Source organism: Papio anubis, chromosome 9, assembly GCF_008728515.1.
Source record: "Papio anubis isolate 15944 chromosome 9, Panubis1.0, whole genome shotgun sequence".
NCBI classification, from domain to species: domain Eukaryota; kingdom Metazoa; phylum Chordata; class Mammalia; order Primates; family Cercopithecidae; genus Papio; species Papio anubis.
Genome location: NC_044984.1, coordinates 25,901,430 through 25,922,078, shown reverse-complemented (window position 1 = coordinate 25,922,078; position 20,649 = coordinate 25,901,430). Strand labels below are relative to the sequence as shown.

General features: G+C 39.2%; 1 long non-coding RNA gene across 1 annotated transcript; it reads right to left on the bottom strand.

Moving 5' to 3' along the window:
* Nucleotides 1–1,318: 1,318 nt before the first annotated feature.
* Nucleotides 1,319–18,227, bottom strand: LOC108580936. The gene is made up of 3 exons (XR_004176027.1): nucleotides 18,189–18,227; nucleotides 2,950–3,116; nucleotides 1,319–1,457 (listed from the first exon to the last, which is right to left on the bottom strand). It is a non-coding gene; the product is annotated as an uncharacterized LOC108580936 (long non-coding RNA).
* Between the last annotated feature and the right edge of the window lie 2,422 nt (nucleotides 18,228–20,649).

Genomic DNA, 20,649 nt, shown 5'->3' with positions numbered 1-20,649 from the left:
AACATCATGAGCAGAAGGAAGGGCACCTACACTTCCATGAGGACTGATCAACAGTAAGAGGGCAAGATTAGGGTGCAGGGGGCCTGCGGATGTTCACAGGATGGTGAAGCAAGACATGGTGGGTTTCTATAAGTCAGTCACTTCCCAGGCCCTGCCCTGATCCCCACCAGCCTTTTTGCTGGGAATTCCATGTGCAAGGTTTACATGCTTCACCTGGATCAAGGCTCTTGGCTAGGAATGAGAAAGGAGAAAATTAACAGAACAGTCTAAAAAGAAGAAAAATATACCTATGTTCTATGAAATCCAATTCAAAACAATATGTAAAATGAAAAAAGGGGGGAATATGGAAGGAGCATTATGAGAAAATAAGCATTGCCTGAATGTGCTCCAGAGAAATTCACATTGACTAAGAAGCACTGAGTATATTCAATCCCTCCCTCAGCACAGAGCTCTAATTATTTGGCCCAACCAGGACTGAATACAAAAAAAATTTATAAACATGAACCATTATATTTTTTGAGTTTTCATCATACTAAATAGTAAGTATAAGTAAAAGTAGCTGTACTTGATGGCCCACTAGGAACAAACAAAAAACTACTGTTGGAGTACAACCTTGGCAGGCTGAGGTGGGAGAATCACCTGAGCCTAGAGTTTGAGTCCAGCCCAGGCAACATAGCAAGAGCATGCTTTGAAAGAAGAAAAGACAAAAAGAAAAGAAAAGAAAAGAAAGAGGGAAGAAAGGGAGGGAGGGAGGGAGGGAAGGAAGGAAGGAAGGAAGGAAGGAAGGAAGGGAGGGAGGGAGGGAGGGAGGGAAAAGAAAAGGGTGGGAGGGAGAGAAGAAAAAGAAGAAGGAAGAAGTAGAAGGAGGAAGAAGAAGACGGAAGAATAAGAGGAAAAGGAAGATGATCAGGAAGAAGAAGCAGCAGCAGAAGGAGGAGGAGGAAGAAGGACAAAGAAGAAAAAGAAGGAAGAAGAAGAAAGAAGAAGGAGGAAGAGGAAGAAGAAATAAGAATAAGAAGAGAAAGAGGAAGAAGATGAAGGAGGAGGAGGAAGGAAGAAGAAAAAGAAGAAAGAACAAGAGGAAGAAGGAAGAAGAAGAGGAGGAGGAAGAGGAATAAGTAGGAGGAAGAGGAGGAAGAGGAAGAAGAAGAGGAGAAGAAAGAAGGAGGAGGAGGAAGAAGAAGAGGAAGAAGGAGGAGGAGGAGGAGAAGAAGAAGTAAGAAGAAGAAAGAGAAAGAAGAGAGAAGGAGAAAGAAGAAAGAAGAAGGAGAAAGGAGAAAGAAGGAGAATGAGAAGAGGAAGAGGAGGAGGAAAAAGAAGAAGGAGGAGGAGGAGAAGGGAAAGAAGATTTACAAGCTTACGTTTATTTTGGACTTCAATCTTTGTCTTAAAAACAGTTTCTGAGATAAGCAGTTTCATGCAAAAGGTTTACTGGAGAGTGATCTGGGGAGAGACACCTGTAAGGAAGAAAACAAGGGAGGATTAGGCAGATGGAGAAGTGGGAGGAGTGGTTGTAACTGAGGCCCAGCTGATCCTCTAGGTTGCTCTGGAGCTAGAGTGGTTCTTTAAAGTTATCCCAATTTGGGTAAAGGAGCCAGGATTTTTTTTTTTTTTTTTTTTAGACGAATCTCGCTCTGTTGCCCAGGCTGGAGTGCAGTAGCGGGATCTCAGCTCACTGCAAGTTCCGCCTCCCGGATTCACACCATTCTCCTGCCTCAGCCTTCGGAGTAGCTGGGACTACAGGAGCCCGCCACCACGCCCGGCTAATTTTTTTGTATTTTTAGGAGAGACGGGAGTTTCACTGTGTTAACCAGGATGGTCTCAATCTCCTCACCTCGTAATCTGCCTGCCTTGGCCTCCCAAAGAGCTGGGATTACAGGCATGACCCACCGCCCCAGCTGGGGTCAGGATTTTTTTATCCTTGCATCATCCACACCTGGGAGGCATTGTAATCTTGGATCAAGGTGGTGCCCTGCAGCCAAGAGCAATTTCAAATGAAGGATGCACCTATGAGCCAGCACTTCCAGCTGCTTAGGAATGCGTACATCATCCCTGAAGATGAGATCAAGATGGAGACCATAATACCTACCTTCTCCTTACAGACACATTTGTATTGGGACACATTCTCTTTTTCATTCTTCTACTCATTGTTCTGTATCAGGGCAGTTTACAGAGCACCTTATTACAGTCATCCCAGTCTCTTTACATATATCCCCTACCTCCTTTTCTTTGGGATTATTCACATTTATACAGTCAGATATCATTTTATAATTTCTTCCCTTTATTCTGTTACATATGCTGTATTTGTCTGTTCTCACACTGCTAATAAAGGCATACCCGAGGATGGGTAGTTCATAAAGGAAAGAGGTTTAATGGACTCACAGTTCTACATGGCTGAGGAGGCTTCACGATCATGGTGGAAGGCAAATGAGAAGCAAAGGCATGTTTTACATGGCAGCAGGCAAGAGAGAATGAGAGAGCCAAGGAAACCCCTTATAAAGCCATCAGATCTCATGAGACTTATTCACTGCCACGAGAACAGTGTGGGGGAAACCACCCCCATGATTCAATTATCTCCCACCCGGTCCTTCCCACAACATATGGGAATCATGCAAGCTACAATTCAAGATGAGATTTGGGTGAGACACAGCCAAACCATATCATATAGTGTTTTTCTGAATCTTTATAAATCTGCTTTCTTAAACCTATACATTCTGTTAGAATGCTATTATTTCATAGTAACTTTCTCCCATATAACCAATCTTTTCTTTCTTGTTGGTTAGAAAAAAAATTTTTGAATATTATTTGCCATTTTGGTTTTATCTACTTTCTAAGAATGTTTTAGTTAGAGTTATTGGTTGTAAACAACAGAAAATAAATCTGGCTCAGTTAAGGAGAAAAATAATTTTGGGAAGGGTTAAAGGTTGCACAATAAGCAAGAAAACTTACCAAACTTGGGCAGGAAGCTAGACAGACAAAGCACAGCCAAGGTCCTGCCCAAAGAGCCATTGGTGTAGGATGTTCTGCTGGCAATGATCCTGTTGGAGAGACAGCTGTGCTGCTGATGTCTGCAGCCTCTGGATGCTAACTCTCACGTCTCTGAACTTACAATGTCTCTGTAGATAAAGTAACTGTACTCATGTTACAGTCCATGCTCTAGCTACCAGAATTAAGGAGAAAGGCTGGGCCAGGCAGGGGGGCTCATGCCTGTAATCTCAGCACTTTGGGAGGCCAAGGCAGGTGGACTGCATGAGATCAGGAGTTCAAGACCAGCCTGACCAACATGGTGAAACCTCATCTCTATAAAAATACAAAAATTTTCCAGGCGTGGTGTCAGTTGCCTATAATTCCAGTTACTCAGGAGGCTGAGGCAGGAGAATGGCTTGAAGCCAGGAGGCAGAGGCTGCAGTGAGCCAAGATCATGCCACTGCACTCTGGAGGACAGAAGACTCTGTCTAAAAAAAAAACGAAGGGAGAAAAGCTATCATTCCCCTGCAGCTTCCATGTAGTGAACAGAGACTGGCATTCCTTATGTTTCCCCTTGTGACTCTCCCAAAGAGGAAGGTGGTCATATCATGATCTACCAAAATAATAAATGACCATTAACACAAGACTCAAGAAATGCAAGAATTGTAGCCGGGCACGGTGGCTCACGCCTGTAATCCCAGCACTTTGGGAGCCCGAGGCCGGCAGATCAACTGAGGTTAGGAGTTTGAGACCAGCCTGGCCAACATGGCGAAACCCCATCTCTACTAAAAATACAAAAATTAGCTGGGTGTGTTGGCGGGCACCTGTAGTCCCAGCTACTCAGGAGACTGAGGCAGGAGAGTCTCTGGAACCCAGGAGGCAGAGGCTGCAGTGAGCCATGATCATGCCACTGCACTCCAGCCTGGGAAAAGAGTAACACTGTCTCCAAAAAAAAAAAAAAAGAAAAAAAAAGAAAAAAATGTAAGAATTTGTCAATAGTATCCCTCAAGATAATTAGTTTTCAGAATGTTGGTATACTTGGATTCTTGCATGCCACTTTTACTTGCCCCTCTGAAATGTTTATAATTTATGTTAGGAGAGCATCTTTTTAAAAATAATTAATTAATTAATTTGAAAAGTTTTTGTAGAGAATGATGGTTTCCAGCTTCTCAGCAAACTATCGCAAGGACAGAAAACCAAACACCGCATGTTCTCACTCATAGGTGGGAATTGAACAATGAGAACACTTGGACACAGGAAGGGGAATATCACACACCTGGACCTGTCATGAGGTGGGTGGAGGGGGAGGGATAGCATTAGGAGAAATACCTAATGTAAATGACCAATTAATGGGTGCAGCACACCAACATGGCACATGTATACATATGTAACAAACCTGCACGTTGTGCACATGTACCCTAGAACTTAAAGTATAATTTTAAAAAAAGAAAAGTTTTTAAAAAAATTTTTAAAAATTTTTTATTGTAGACAAGGTCTCACTGCATTGCCCAGACTGGTCCTGAACTGGGTTCAAGTGATCCTCTGACCTCAGCCTCCCAAAGTGCTCCAATTACAAGTGTGAGGCACCCAGATAAGAAAGAGTTTTTTATATAATCTGCTGTTCTATGTCCTTATTATACTCCAACAACAATAGCATTTTTGTTTGTTTCTATTTTTTTCTAGGCTGAGGTTTTATCAGATGTTACAAATGTGTTCTGTGGGGGAAAATAATATGTCTTTAATCATATAAAATGAGAAGTGCCATAAACTATAACTCTCTTTTGAACACAGTAGCATATGAAAGGTTTTGAAAAATCCAGAAGTAAAGAGGTAGACGTAGGTTGGGCACACTGGCTCACGCCTGTAATCCCAGCACTTTGGGAGGCAGAGGCAGGAGGATCTCTTGAGGCTAGGAGTCCAGCAAAAATGGGACTATGGCTCCCAGAATCCTGAGCCATCACTGGAATTCCTAGCTTCTTGCAAAACAGCAGTGGCAGTGTGGTGTTAGAAATCTCCGCAGCACAGCACTCATGGGATCTGGGCAATGTTCCTTTCCCTTTTGCTCCTCCAGCCTTAGGAGTTGGCAGCTTCCAGTACTTACTGATATCTGGGTTGCATCCATTCACATTTTTGTCTCTTCAACCCCACTAACACTTTTGCAAACTACCTGCTGTGTTAATGGCTCAGTGTTAGAAATACCTAGAGTGGTTTCTGTTGTTCTGACAGATCAGTTAAATATTCAAACATGGCATTTTTCCCCCAAGAAAACATATTAACATCTTGTATGACTACAGTATTCTGCACACCATAGTTTAGGCAATATAAAAAACCTAGAGTTATTTATATTGTTCTGACTAGACACTGAAATATACAAACATGGTATTTTCTCCCCAGAAAATATATTGACATCTTTTATGATGATGATATTCTGTATGACATAATTTATTTAGGAAATGCAAATAGCCCAAATCCCCTTCACTTTTGTTTTCTAGTTGTTTTTTTCTGCAAATAGGAACTTTGACTACTACACTACTATTATTACTCACATTATATTACTTTTTTTTTTTTTTTTTTTTGAGACAGAGTCTCACTCTGTTGCCCAGGCTAGAGTATCGCAATCATGGCTCACTGCAGCCTCAACCTCCTGGGCTCAAGTAATCCTCCTACATCAGCCTCCTGAGTAGCTGGGAGGATCGCTTGAGACCAGGAGTTCAGGACCAGCCTGGGCAATGCAGCAAGACTTTTTAAAAATTAATTAATTAATTACTTTTTAAAAGATGCTTCCCTAATATAAAAATGCAAACCCCCATTGTATTTTTAGTAGTGACAGGGTTTCGCCGTGTTGCCCAGGCTGGTTTCAAATTTCTGAGTTCAAACAATCTGCGTGCCTTGGCCTCCAAAAATGCTGGGATTATAGGTGTGAGCCACCAGGCCCAGCATATTACATATTTTTAACCAAAGTTTCACTTAAATTCTATATTCCACATACATGTTCCACCCAAGAATTCTTATTGATACCTATAAAATCAAATATCAAGCTTATTTTATTTACCATCATTCTGTCTGCTGATATATGGACATAACTCTCAACCAACCCATTTATTTATTCTTGAGATAACTTATATGCAGTAAGGTGCATAAATCTTACATGTACAGCTTAATTAATTTTTACATAAGCATCAACTAAAGATACAGATATTTCCAGCATTCCACAAAGCTTCCTCATCCCATTCCATCAATATATCACTAAAAATGATGACAGTCTGAACTTTACCACAGATTAGTTCTGCTTGCTTTTGAACTACATACAAATGAAATCATACAATATATTATTTTTATGTCTGTCTTCTTTTAATATTTTGTATGAGATTCATCTATGTTGTTGAATGTGGTTTGTTCATTCTTATTTCTGTATCATTATTATAGCATTATCATTCATTCACAATTTATTTGTTCATTCCACTCATGATGAACATTTGAATTTTTATCAGGTTAGGGCCATTACTGTAATTGCTATGAACACATTCATCCATGTCTTTTGGTGGATATAAGCACTCACTTCTGCAGTGTTCATACTCAAGAGTGGAACTGCTGGTTCAACGAGTGTACATACGTTTGACTTTGTAGATACTGCCAGAATTTTTTCCAAAGTGGTGTACAAATTTGCACTCCCATGAGCAATGTATGAGAGTTTCATTTGCTCCGCATCCTCACCAAAACTTGCTGTTGACATTCTGGTGGAGGTAGAGTGTTATTTCATTATGGCTTATATTTGGTTTCTTGATACCTAAGCATGATGAACACCTTTTACACTTAGTGGCCATATGGATATTCTCTTTCTTTCAGGTACACATTTCCACTCATTTAAGAATATTGAATTGTCTGTCTTTTTATCATTAATTTGTAGGAGTTTCTTACAGGAGGAGCCTTGGAAAAGTTCACAGAAAATGTGTATCATGAAAAAAAAAAAAAAACTATGCATAGATTTATTTGTTTTTGCACCAAAATAAACTCATACTAACTTAATATAACATGTCTGAACAGGATCTAGTTTGAAGTCCTAAGAAGGATAAGACATCAATTTGAAAAGAGCCCTTATCAGAGCAACATGAATTCAGCCAAAATTGAAGCAATAACAAGACATCAAATTTATGGTGAAGCTTAAGTGGAAGAATGGTGAAATTATCGATGTTTTACAAAAAGTTTATGGGTACAATGCTTCAAAGACATTAGCAGTTTACAAACGGATAACTCATTTTAGGAGGAATGAGGTGATACTGAAGATGAAGCCTGCAACAACACACTACTCACATCAATTTGCAAGGAAAAAATGTAATTTTCTTCATGCCCTAATTAAAGAGGACTGACAATTAACAGCAGAAACAATAGCCAACACTATAGACATCTCAATTGGTTCAGCTTACACAATTCTGACTAAAAAATTAAAGTTGAGCAAACTTTCCACTGGATGGGTGCCAGAACCATTTTGCCCCCAAGAGCAGAACTTTCCATGGAAATTTTAAACAAGTAGGATCAAGATCCTAAAGTATTTCTTCAAAGAATTGTAATAGAAGATGAAACATGGTTTACTAGTACGATCCTGAAGACAAAGCACAATCAAAGCAATAGCTACCAAGAGGTGAAAGTGGTCCAGTCAAAGCAAAAGTGAACTGGTCAAGAGCAAGGGAGGGCTGAGCACAGTGGCTCATACCTGTAATCTTAGCACTTTGGGAGACCAAGGCAGGAGGATCACTTCTCAGGAATTCCAGACAAGCCTGACAACATAGTAAGACCTTGTCTCTACAAAAAATTTAAAAATTAGCCAGGCAAGGTGGTGTGTGCCTATAGTCTCAGCTACTTGGGTGGCTGAGGTGGGAAGATCGCTTGAGCCCAGGAGTCCCCTTACATAGTCTATGTATGAGTTTTTTATTGGATACATGTATTAAAGATATTTTCTCTCAAGGCCAGGCACAGTGGTTCACACCTGTAATCCCAGCAGTTTGGGAAGCTGAGGCAGACAGATCACTTGAGTCCAGCCTGGGTGACAGAGCAAAACCCTGTCTCAAAAAAAAAAAAAAAAAAAACAACACACACAAGAGCAAAGATGATGGCAACATTTTTGGGAGATGCTCAAGGCACTTTGCTTATTGACTTTCTAAAGGACCAAAGAATGACAATATTGCCAGGCGTGGTGGCTCAACGCCTGTAATCCCAGCTACTTGGGAGGCTGAGGCAGGGTATTTGCTTCAACCTAAGAGAGGTGGAGGTTGCAGTGAGACGAGATCACACCACTGCACACCAGCCTGGATGACAGAGTAAGACTCTGTCTCAAAAAAAAAAAAAAAAAAAAAAAAAAGACAATATTATGACAATGCTTATTGTGAGAGTTGAGAAAGTTAGCCAGTTAGCAGAAAAATGCCTGGAAAGCTTCACCAGAGAGCTTTTCTCCACCATGACAATGCTCCTGCTCATTCCTCTCATCAGTCAAGGGCCATTTGTGAGCATTTTGATGAGAACTCATTAGACGTCTACCTTACAATCCTGATTTAGTTCCTCCTTACTTCTTTTTGCCTCAAAATATCTTTAAAGGGCACCAATGTTTCTTTAGTTGATAATGTAAAAAAGACTTCATTGACATGGTTAAATTCCTAGGACCCTCAGTTCTTTAGGGGTGGACTAAATGGCTGGTATCTTCACTTACAAAAGTGTCTCGAGCCTGATGAAATATGTTGAGAAATGAAGTTTATGTTTTATCTTTTAATTTCATTTTTCATGAAGTTTTGGAGTCCCCTTGCATAGTCTATGTATGAGTTTTTTATTGGATACATGTATTAAAGACATTTCCTCTCAAGGCCAGACACAGTGACTCACACCTGTAATCCCAGCAGTTTGGGAAGGTGAGGCAGGCAGATCACTTGAGGCCAGGAGTTCGAGACCAGCCTGGCCAACATGGCAAAACCACATCTCAAATGAAAATGCAAAAATTAGCGGGTGTGGTGGTGCGACTGCAATCCCAGCTATTCAGGAGGCTGAGGCACAAGAACTGCTTGAACCCAGGAGGCAGAGGTTGCAGTGGGTTGAGACTGCCACTGCACTCCAGCCTGGGCAACAGAGCAAGACTCTATCTCAAAAAAAATATGTTCATGTCTATATCTATCTTCCCTCAGTCCATTGCTTTTCTACTCGATTAATTCTGTCTTTTGATAAATAGAAGTTCTTAATTATTTTTTCTTTGAGACAAGGTCTCACTCTGTCACCCAGGTTGAAGTGCAGTGGCCCATTCATGGCTCACCGTAACCTCAACCTCCTGGGCTCAAGCTAATCTCCCACCTCAGCCTCCTGAATAGCTGGGACTACAGGCATGTGCCACCACACCTGGCTAATTTTTTAAAAATATTTTGTACAGATGGAATCTTACCATGTTGCCTAGGCTAGGTCTTGACCTCCTGGACTCAAGCTATCTGCCCACCTTGACCTCCCAAAGCATTGGGATTTCAGGTGTGAGCCAACACACCCAGCCTGAAGTTCTTCATTTTACTGAAGTATAATTCATCAGTCTTTTCTGTTACAGATAGTACATTTCTGTCCTGCTTATTATATTTTTCTCTACACTAAGGTCATGAAGATATTTTCCTACATTTTCTTCCAGAGCTTCATTTGGACTGGTCTAAACCTACATCTAGGTCTTTGGCCATCTCAAATTAATTTTTTATGGTATACAGTAGGAATGAGGGTTAATTTTTTTCCACATTGATACCCAGTGGACCTGGCACCATTTATTGAAGAGACCATCCTTCCCCCTGATGAATTGTAGTGGTGTCTTTCTTACAAATCATGTGACTGTTTTCATGCAGATCTGTCCCAGGATCAGCATTCTGTCCCACTGATCTGTGTGTCTATTCTTGAACCAACATTACACAGTCTTAGTTATTAGAGTTTCAAAGTCAATCTTGTTATTTCTTGGCCCTTTGCATTTCAATGTATATATTTTCAAGGAGAATCTTCAGTCTAATTAAATGTAATTATCAAAATGCTTGGGTTTAAGTGTACCATCTTTCTACTCTTTGTTTGTCCCATCTGTTTTTTATTCCTTTATTTCAGCCTTCGTGCCTTGTTTTGTATCAAACTATTGTTATTTCATTTTTCTCCTCTATCAGCTCTTAGAACTACAGGTGTGTGCCACAGTACCTGGCTTTATGTTTTTTTTCTCTTTTTTTCAGGCAGAATCTTGCTCTGTCACCTAGGCTGGGATGCAGCGGCACGATCTTGGCTCACTGCAACTTCTGCCTGCCAGGTTCAAGCGATTCTCATGCCTCAGCCTCCCAAGCAGCTGGGATTATAGGTATGTACCACCATGACCTGCTAATTTTTGTATTTTTAGTAGAGATGGGGTTTCACCATGTTGGCCAGGCTGGTCTTTAACTCCCTGCATCTGCTCACCTTGGCCTCCCAAAAGGCTAGGATTACAGGTGTGAGCCATGGTGCCTGGCCTGGGCCTGGCTTTCTATTAGCATTTTCAACAACTTTATTGAAATATAATTCATATATCATGTAATTCACCCATTTACAGTATACAATTCAATGGCTTTTAATCTATTAAAAAAGCTGTGCATCCATCACCTCAATTGCTTTCACATTTTCGTTGCCACAAAAAGGAATCCTGCAGCCCTTAGCTATTATCTTCAATTCCCCCATATCCCCCAGCCCTTGGTAACCACTAATTTTCTAACTCTATAGGGTTCCCTATTCTGGATATTTTGTATAAACATTTAGAAAACTGTACACAATGGATATTGGTGTGATATTATCTGAGTGTGTGTGTATATATAAGATAGTAAAAAGGAAAAAAGATAAACTTCTGAATAACATATGGAATGAGGAAAGAATGGGAAGAGAAAAAGTGGGGATAAATTTTTATATTTTCATGGGCATGGATAATCATGGGCACTTAAAGATCAGATTTATGTTTATAAGAAAAGAACAACTATTAAAAAGTGGGTGAAGGACATGAGCAGACACTTTTCAAAAGAAGACATATGTGTAGCCAACAAGCATATGGAAAAAAGCTCAACATCACTAATCAATAGAAAAATGCAAATCAAACACACAATGAGATACCATCTCACACCAGTCTGAATGGCTCTTACTAAAAAGTCAAAAAATAACAGGTTCTGATGAGGTTGCAGAGAAAAAGGAGCACTTATATGCTGTTGGTAGGAGTGTAAATTAGTTCAACCATTGGGGAAAGCAGTACAGTGATTCCTAAAAAAATCTAAAAACAAAACTACCATTTGACCCAGCAATCCCATTACTGGGTATATACCCAGAGGACAAATCATCCTATCATAAAGACATATGCATGCATACATTCACTGCAGCACTATTAATAACAGCAAAGACATGAAATCAACCAAAATGCCCATCTGTGGTAGACTGGACAAAGAAAATGTGGTACATGTACACCATGGAATACTATGCAGCCATTAAAAAGAACAAGATCATGTCCTTTGTAGGAATGTGAATGGAGCTGGAGGTCATTATCCTTAGCAAACTAAGACAGGAACAAAAAGCCAAATACCACATGTTCTCACTTATATGTGGGAACTAAATGATGTGAACACATGGACACATAGAGGGGAACGATAGATACTAGGGCCTGCAGGAGGTTGAAGGGTGGAGGGTGGGAGGAGGGAGAGGATCAGAAAAAATAACTAATGGGTACGAGGTTTAATACCTGGGTGACAAAATAATCTGTACAACAAACTCCCATGACACAAGTTTACCCATGTAACAAACCCGTACATGTAACCCGTACTTAAAAGTTAAAAAAGAAGAAATCAGATTTATAAATTAGGATGCTGAATTCCAGGTTCTTGGTGAAGTTTCTTAAAAGAAACTAACATTGCACAGATGTGCCAACAATCCTAAGTATAAAAGTTTTGGTTCTCAAATATCTGCTGAAGAAAGACTGGTACACATTTTGGCACTGCAATAAGAATCAACAAGCTGACACCAGTTTTTTCCTTCAAAATACTTCAAAGGAAATGTGCATCTCAGCCACTCCTATCCTTTTTTCTAGAAGGTAAATAAAGATGACTGATGCAACTGGTGATTAAAAGACTGTATTGTTCTTAAATGGACAAAAAGGGCCTTGTAAGGCTTTTTAGTTTCATTATTTATAATTATTTTTTCTTTTTATTTCAAGAAAGTGCCAAGCTTGTTCCTACCTTAGAGTCTTTGCACTTGCTGTTCCCACTGAATGAGTCCTGGTTCTTTGCTCAGTGGTTTCCTCTAATGATCAAAGTATTGAGGGCTGGATGCAGTGGCTCATGCCTGTAATCCCAGCACTTTGGGAGGCTAAGGTGTGCGGATTACTTGAGGTCAGGAATTTGAGAACAGACTGGTCAACATGGTGAAACCCTGTCTCTACAAAAAATACAAAAGTTACCTGGGCATGGTGGCACATGCCTGTAATCCTAGCTGAGGCATGAGAATCGCTTGAACCCAGGAGACAGAGGTTGCAGTGAGTCAAGATCATGCCTCTGCACTCCAGCCTGGGCAACAGAGTGAGACTGTCTCAAAAAAAGAAAAAAGAAATACTGAGTTCATATGCCACCTCCAAAGATAAGCCTTTCCATTTAACTATATGTAAGTCTTCCCCACTTCTCACCATCTCTTCCCATCTCCTGTATCCAATCATCCTGTGTTACTGTCTTCTTAGCTGTTGTTTACACTATCTGAAATTGTCTTTTTTATGTATTTATTGATGGAATAAATGTTCTTCTCCTCCCTCTACAATGTCATTTCTATAAGAAAAAGAACCTTGTCTGATGTATCTATTGCTGTATCCCAGTAGTGCCTGCATACAATAGGGGCTGCAATAAATATTTGCTGCATAAATTAATACATAAAAGAACTTTCCTAGTATCCTCAGTTTTTCAGGCCACTGTGCTGAACTCTCTACAATATTGTCTCTGCCCTATTATCACATTAAGGTAACAAAACAACATATAGTCAACAGAAAATTAAATAAACTCAATAATTAAATAACATATGCTTTGTTCAAGGAGAGTCAAAGTTCAATATCATACACTTTTTTTTTTTTTTTTTTTTTTTTTTGATATAGAGTCTCGTTCTGTCACCCAGGCTGGAGTGCAGTGGCGGGATCTTGGCTCACTGCAACCTCCGCCTCATGGGTTCAAGCAATTCTCCTGTCTCAGCCTCCTGAGTAGCTGGGACTACAGGCATGCACCAGCACTACTGGCTAATTTTTGTATTTTTAGTGGAGACAGGGTTTTGCCATGTTGGCCAGGCTGGTCTGAAACTCCTGACCTCAGGTGATCCACCCACCTCAGCCTCCCAAAGTGCTGGGATTACAGGCATGAGCCATTGCACCCAGTCTCATACACTTATTAATTCTACAAATCTTCTTAATTCAGTGAAGTCTAAGACCATGTAAGAGACTGAGCTTTTATGATGTTTCTGATTCCTACACTTACAAGACATAAATGAAATTTGTAGATTTAGAATGACATATTGGGAAGTGCCTTGTTTGGAATCACAGGAACTGCCACACACAGGCTCTGGGTCAATGGATAATTAACTTCTGAGCCTCAGTTTACTCTCGGGAATAAACTCAATTTACCCTTAGGGATACTGTCTTAGTCTGATTTGTGCTGCTATAACAGAATACTAGAGACTGGGTAATTTTAAGTGAATAGAAATTTATGTCTGCAGGCGGGGAAGTTCAAGATCGAGGTACCAGCATCTGATGAGGGTCTTCTTGTTATGATGTCCCATAGCAGGAGGTGGAAAAGCAAGAGAGCTTGAGAGACAGACAGAAACAAATGGGGCGCCAAACTTGTCCTTTTAGAAGGAACTCCATCGTGTAATAATGAACCCACTGCCACAATAATGTCGTTAATACATTTATGAGAGCTCTCATGGCCTAATCACCTCTTAAAGGTTCCACCTCTTAGTACTGTTACAACGGCAATTAAATTTCAACATGATTTTTGGAGTGGACATTCAAACCATAGCAGATACCTACCCCACAATAACTACAGGGATGTTGTGAGGCTTAAGAAATAAAGCAAACCAGCCTGGCATGGTGACTCACACCTGTAATCCCCGTACTTTGCGAGGCCAAGGCAGACAGATCACTTGAGCTCAGGAGTTCATGAGCAGCCTGGGCAACATGGTGAAACCCTGTCTACAAAAAGTATTAAAAATTAGCAGGCTGGGCATGGTGGCTCACACCTATAATCCCAGCACTTTGGGAGGCCAAGGTGGGCAGATCATGAGATCAAGAGATGGAGACCATCATGGACAACATGGTGAAACCCCATCTCTACTAAAAATACAAAAATTTTTGTATTTGTGATGGCACACGCCTGTAGTCCCAGCTACTTGGGAGGCTGAGGCAGAAGAATCGCTTGAACCCAGGAGGTGGAGGTGGCAGTGAGCTGAGATCATGCCACTGCACTGCAGCCTGGTGACAGAGCAAGACTCTGTCTCGAAAAAAAAATAATAATAATTAGTTGGCCATGGTGGTGTTTCTGTGATCCCTGCTACTCAGGAGGCTGAGGCAGGAGAATCACTTGAGTGCCACTACACTCCAGCCTGGGCAATGGGAGTGAAACTCTGTCTAAATAAATACATAATAAAGCAAACCAATTATAAACAACATTTACTGGTCATTTAGTACCAGACTAAAACCTTTACATGTATTATTAATATAACCCACATGATCCTATGTGGGTTATATTAATAATACATGTAAAGGATTTAGTAAGTATTTAGCAGTATGTTATTATTATTTTGTATATATGGTAACTGAGACACGGAGTGATGATGGGACTTAACCACGGTCACATGATGCGTAAGTGGTGGTATAGCCAAGGTTCAAACCCAGAGCCTGTGCTCTCACTCATTGTTCTTTACGTTTTCCATAGAGTAAAGAGTTTTTCAAGGATGATTTGTCAAGAATGCTTTGACCAAGAAGGTCTTGCAGCAATAATCAGGAGTTCACTTAGTAAGATTCTGCCTTTCCTAAACTCAACTCATGGCTACTAAACCTAAAGCCAATGCTACTGGTATTCTCAATAGCTGCATCTGATTCCCAGCAAAGTCATGAGACTAAAATGCAATGCTGAGTCATCCTATATGTCCCAGGTTCTGCATAATGTGCTTTACTTGGCAACAATTCCCTTGCTTTGCTTTAGCCAAACTGGGGGAAAAAAAAAGCTGACATTGCACTTAAATCTCAAGTCTGAAAAAGCCTTTCTGAATTCCTATGGACCAACTGTTGTTAAAATAAGTACAAATCAAGAGAATTAAGTTTAATCCATCTAATAAATAAAGAGAGCCTTAGCCAGGGCTAGGGGTGTATCTATTCCAGCAGTGTTACAAGGAAGAATAGGTAATTACTGTACTCTTTGATTACTTGCTGATGCATTTAGAATAAGCCAGTGTCTGAGACAACATTCTATGTGAGGATGGAACTTAACTGTCTTCTAAAATTACAACGCATATTGAATCTCTTATTGGATTTTTTTTCTTTGGAAGGGACTTGTTCTCAGTAATTTCTTCATTGTGCTGAGAACAATAGTTTTAAGATTATGGATATGACCATGGTATCTAGGAGTTTTATTACATTTTTGGCTCTGGCAGAAGAAAACTGTAATTTAAGAAAAATTCTCCAACTTTTGCCAATTTGGGGTCTGAAAAATATAAATATAATTAATGTAAAAACTCTGGATAATTCTTTTAAAAATGAACCTCTTTTACTCTCAGAAGAGTTATGTGATTTATGAGGGTCATCTATATTATAAGAATTCTGTTTTTTTTTTTTAAGTAGAGATGGGGGTTTCACCATCCAGGGTGGTCTCGAACTCCTGGCCTCAAGTGATCTGCCTGCCTCGGCCTCCCAAAGTGCTGGGATTACAGGCATGAGCCGCTACGCCCTCCCAAGAAATGTTTTAAAATATGCTTTGTTTTTATAAAATTTGGGTTGGTATTGATGGATTTCATTAAGCAATATTTCAAAAATAACAATTGTTAATATTATCACTGGTTTCATCATAAATATATCAGAAAAATCTCTAAATATTGGGAAGCTGTCAACTCATAGGGAAGATACAAGTTTTCCAAAATTCCAATTTTCACTTGAAAACTCAAATTTTTTTCACTAGCAAACAATACTGTTCAGTTGTGTTCCTAGAAGTGACGGGAATACTTGCTTCATTTTATGAGATAAAATGATATGATGGTCTGGTTATAAGTTTAGTTTACTTCAATATTTGATGTTAATGACCCTCAAAGCTAAAAACAATCCTGCAGAGAAGTATGGATTCAAAGGGAAAGGTTAGCTTCACTTACTAAATCGGAGTATTAATTTTTCAGTTCATTCACCAATTAAAAAGATATGTTAATTACCCTGATCTAATCACTATACAGTATATGTACTGAAACATCACTATGTACCCCATGAATATGTACAATTATTTTTCCAGTTATAAAAACAAAACAAAAAAGAAAGAGGAGCAAAAAAGGGAAATTTTTTAAGTAATAAATTTATATCTTCTCTGATGTCAATAAATTACTCTTGGAAGCAACAAAAGGTTTTGCATTTTCACATTTTAAACAAATAGGTTCAAAACTAACTTTGAAAATACTTAAAACTAGAGCAGATAAATTTGTTTTAGCAACATTTTAAATCTTCAGATAGGAGAGTTTTATAGATGGACATACATCATTTTTGACAATAAACTCTTACAACTATGGAAATATTTCCAATTATCTTGTGTCAAAATGCATTTTGTTTTGGAGTTTTTTTCAAAATGTGGATATATATTTTCTCACTTACTGTAAAGTGTTCCCTTTTTCTGGAAGTGAAACATTAAACATGTTTTGGTATATACATTTGTTTTATTTTGTTTCTCATTTTTATTTCCATACAACCACTATGAAACATTTTACAGTTTTTAAAAAAAAATTAAATACTATATACACCTATTATATGATCCAGCCATTTTACTCCTAGGTATTTACCTAAGAGAAATTAAAGCTTAAGTCCATACAAATACTTCTTTGTAAATGTTCATAGTCACTTTATTTGTGTTGGGCAAAAATTAGAAACAACCCAAATGTCCTTCAACAAGTAAACTGATAATGGTTTAGCCATACAGTGAAATATGTCACAGTAACAAATACCTAAGTAACAAAAAGGTATGACCTATTGATACAAATAAAGTACATATTGTAGATTCCATTTATATAAAACTCTAGAAAATGCAAACTAATCTACAACGATAGAAGGAAGATTGGTTGTCTGGGGTAGGGAAGTAGGAGCAAGGAGGGGAGAGAAGATAGCATTTCATAGGGGTATGAGAAAACTTTATATATTTACCATCAATATCATCAAGATGATCAATATATTTGTCATCTTGATTGTGTTGGTTTCATTGGTGTATACATATGTCAAACTCATCAAATTGTACAGTTTAAATAGGTGCAGTTCATTGTATGTCAATTATACCTCAATTTAAAAATGAAATGAAAAAACTACAGTGAGTTACCACTATACACCCACTAGAATGGCTAAAGTTAAAAGACTCTGCCCAGTGCTGGTGAAGGTGTGGGGCAGCTGGAACCCTCATACACTGCTGGTGAGAACGCAAAAGGGTACGATGACTTTGGAAAATAGATTGGCACTTTCATGAAAACTTAAAATACATTTGCCAAATATCCCAGCCATTCCACTCCTACATATTTATTTCAGAAATATGGGAACATGTCCACACAAAGACTTGTATATAAATATTCATAGCAGCTTTATTCATAATAGCCCAAACCTGGAAATAGCCCAAATGTCCATCAACAGGTCAATGGATAAACACATTTGATAGATCTATTAAATGGGATACACTATTCAACAATGAAAAGATTGATATACCAACAAGATATATAAATCTCAAAATCAATATACTTAATGAAAGTAGCCAGACCAAAAAAAAAAAAGAATACATGCTGTATGATTCCGTTTATATAAAATTCTAGAAATGCAAACTAACCTATCAGAAAGCAAATCAGGAGTTACCTGGGGCTGGGGGTAGAAGGAAGGATAAAATTAAAAGGAGCAGGAGGAAACTTTTGGGGTTGATGAAATGTTCGTTGTCTTGATTTTGATAATGGTTTTATAGATATATGTTGAAACTTACCAAATGCGGAAGGTTAAGGTTGCAGTGAGCTATGATTGCGCCATTGCACTCCAGCCTGTGTGGCAGAGCAAGACCCTGTCTCAAAAACAAAAACAAACAAAAATTTAGCAAATTGTGCACTACACACACATACATACAAACACATATGTAGTTTATTGTCATCAATTATACTTCAATAAATCTGTAAACAAACAAAAAACTGGAATATGATGGTTGCTAAATGCTATCAATGAATACTTTGGGGGAAAAATGAAAGGCTAAGAGTATTAATCATCGATTGAAGGCAAAGTATGAAAGCTAGAAGGCCTCTTTGGCAGCAGATGCTCATCTCTTGTAGTCTGGAGGCAGAAAAAACTGAGGATCAGATTCAGCCTTTAATTCCAAGAGTAGTGAACAAGCTCTAAAATATGTGATTCTCAACTCAGGCAAGTTGGCTTCATCAAGGTCAGGGAGGGTATTGATGAGAAGGACTGTGATCTTAAGACTTGGAATGAGTCCTCTTGGTTAATATACTGAAAATCTTGAATCGCAATTCCCCTGATTCCTCTGGGCTGGCACAAGCAGCCTTCTCTTCTCCCTCTCTTAAACGTTCTACCCATTTCCTGGAAGATGATACCAAGTCCTCTGCTTTGCAAGATAGATGTCACCCCCCACCCACCCACCTGTGCCACCTGATACACTTTGGATGTGTGTCCCCACCCAAATCTCATATAAAAAATCCCCAGCGTTGGAGGTAGGCCATGATCAGAGGTGACTGGATCATGGTGGCAGATTTCTCATGAATGGCTTAGCACCATCATCTTGGTACTGTCATCATAATAGTGAGTGAGTTCTTGTGAGATCTGGTCGTTTAAAAGCACCTCCCCCTCATTCTCTTGCTCCTGCTCTGGCCATGTGATATGCCTGCTCCCCCTGCACCTTCTGCCATGGTTGTAAGTTTCCTGAGGCCTTCCCAGAAGCCAAGCACTCGTTAGCATTGTGCTTCCTGTACAGCCTGCAGAAATGTGAGCCAATTAAACCTCTTTTCTTTATTAATTACCTAATCGCAGGTATTTCTTTATGGCAACGTGAGAACAGAGTAATGCAACTCCCACCTCATATTCTGGCGACCCAATAATAAATTAGGATCAATCATGATATAACACAGCTTGGGGGTGCTGGGCCTGTTATGGAGGAAAAGGTGCTGCAGGTCCTAGTTAGGATATACTGGCAGGAGCTGAGAAAATACACATGAGACTGGAAAATGAAAATGCAGTCAAGGAGAATAATGTTGGATAAGGGAGAGTATATTGACATAGTGATGGATCATTCTCCTGTCATATTACATTCAACATCTTGGGTAACAAGTGGTTCATAAAATTTCTACAAATGTAACAATCTCGTGAGAGTTAATGAGAACAAATCCATCTTGTGAGAGCTGGTTCTAGACACCACTGGCTAAGGCTGATGGTTAATGTTGGTAACAAACTACACTAACTGATGGCAATGAGAATAACAGGATCCCCAACCAAAGGTGCCTGGTGGCAAACCTAAATCATCAGAACCAAAATAGGCTTAATTACTCTAATAACAGCAAAGTCTGAGTAGCAAGTAATGGAGTTTCTGACCCTCAGAGAGCTATGAAGATTAAGAGAACATGAGTCTCTAAGAGCAACAGAGATGGGCAGCATTGCAATCAATGGAATCAATTAAATGGGATGCTATTCAAAAATAAAGACTGATGCACTAACAATACGTGTAAATCTCAAAATCATTGTACTTAATGAAAGAAGCCAGACAAGAAAGAGTATGCCATATGATACACAACAGATGACTAAAATCCTGAGAGCACTTCCCAACAAAAAGTCATGATCTCTTCCCTGTTTCAGAACTTGAGACCCTTTCTAGATTCAGAACCCAATGACTGAATAACAATGAGGATCTTGCATGAGAAAAACCCTATAACACAAGTGTTTACAATGATTCTGTCATACCTATCCCAAAGAGACTTGTGGCCATTTACTCAGATTACTGTATACAAGGGAAAGAGACAAGCCAAGGCATTTTGAGGAGTGTTGGTGGCAGAGTCTGTTTTGACATTAATACCTAAGAATTAACGCAGAATTAATTCAAAGGGGCATTATCAGTGGCCACCTTGTTGGGGAAAAGGGTTATGGTTGCCAGATAATACATGGGGTCCTTGCAAAGATCCCACTCACAGTAGGTCCACTGGTCCACTGGTTTCATGACCCATCACTGATTATTTCCCTGGTCACTAACTTTGTAGTTAGCACAACCCCCACAATGGTTTCTTAACCAGTGGTGTAAGAGCTATGGAAGTACGGAAAGTCAAGTGGAAACCCTGAAACTGTCCCTCTCATGCTGTCTCAGCCAATATAGTAAACTTTAAAAGAATACTGCATTGACAATATTGTACATAAAAGACAAATATTATAAATAATTGTAAAAATGTAAAAAATAT